Genomic DNA, 1,515 nt, shown 5'->3' with positions numbered 1-1,515 from the left:
AACCCAGGTTTCATCACTGTCCAGCAAAACTGATGTAGCGTTAAGAATGTATTAGGATTGCGATAACGGTTAAACAAGTTGCTGACGTTTGTTTACTCGGAAGACAAGCAGGCTTGACTGATATTTAGCATTGATGCCTCATTGAGCCAGGGACCCGGTTTCGATTCCTGGCTTGGGTCACTGTCTGTGCAGAGTCTGCAGGTTCACCCCATGTCAGGGTTGTTTTCCTCTGGATGCTCCGGTTTCCTCCCACAGTCTGAAAGACGTGCTGGTTAGGTGCATTGGCCATGCTAAACTCTCCCACACTGTTCCCGAACAGGCGTCACAATGTGGTGTCTCTGGGATTTTCACAGTAACTTCGTTGCAGTGTTAATGTAAGCCGACTTGTGACGAATCAATAAACGTTAAATAATAAACGGGTCGACAGTGGAGAGTCAAATGATACCCACTTAAATCTGCTGTCGAAAATATCTCTGGATCGATAGAATTGCTTCCACACTCACTGAAAGGAGAAATGTATGGTTTAGAAGATTTGATGCTGAGTCTGGTATACATGGCACTTTCCCATTGATCACCAATAATACAAAGAATATTGAGATGTGTTTGCAAAGCAGGTTGGAGAGGTGACTTAGTTTACTTTCGAAGAAGTCTCCTGAAAACAATGATGAATGTGAGGTTCAGTGCCTTGATTTCGAGAGTTTATGTCTCGAGTTTGCTGAATAGCAGCAGTGTAATATTTGCAATCATCCTGCTTCTGACATGTCTCATGTATCAACTGATAGATCAAGATTATTTCCACAATCTCTAGTAAACTCACACTTATACACGGAATGAAATTTTGAAATTGTAGACTGACATTTATCAACAAGGATAATAGTTCTGATTTTATTTCACTTCAGATCAGTAACTGTGCGATTCAATATTCTTCATTTCAAAAGATTGTTCAGATTCATATGGCATTGGCGCAATCGTCCAACATGAGTGCAAAGCATTTTCAATAAACATGCATTTCGCAAGAAATGCTGAATTATCTCGTGTATTCAGCGATTGTGATTAATGTCAGTCAGCACTTAGTTTAATTGTTTCGCTGGGGACATTCCTCGCTCTATAAATAGGGAATGATTTCATCGTGTGTTGTAAAATTTCAGTGAGCGCAGTTACCAGTAGAAAGAGTGATCATTGAATCTCAAAGGCACTCTCACCATGTTATGGATTATTCCACTTGATCTTCGTATTCAATGGGTACTTTACGATATCCAAAAAATTTACTATCCACTCCTCGCTGGCGTTGGTTTCACTGGTGAGTTATATTTCACTGCATTTATCACCCGGTCCATGAGATGCAGTTATGGACAGCATTCTGTGTAACCTTAATAGCCTGTATCTGCTAATGCCCTGGGAGCAGTTCATATAATATTTGATCTCTAGCAGGCTCAATGGTCGCAGCTCCACAAATAGTTTGAAACAGCCAACATACATGGCTGCAGTTATTTTGCTTTAGATTTGAATAAATGT

This window comes from Mustelus asterias, unplaced genomic scaffold (assembly GCF_964213995.1).
Source record: "Mustelus asterias unplaced genomic scaffold, sMusAst1.hap1.1 HAP1_SCAFFOLD_96, whole genome shotgun sequence".
Lineage (NCBI taxonomy): Eukaryota > Metazoa > Chordata > Chondrichthyes > Carcharhiniformes > Triakidae > Mustelus > Mustelus asterias.
This window is presented reverse-complemented; position numbering follows the sequence as displayed.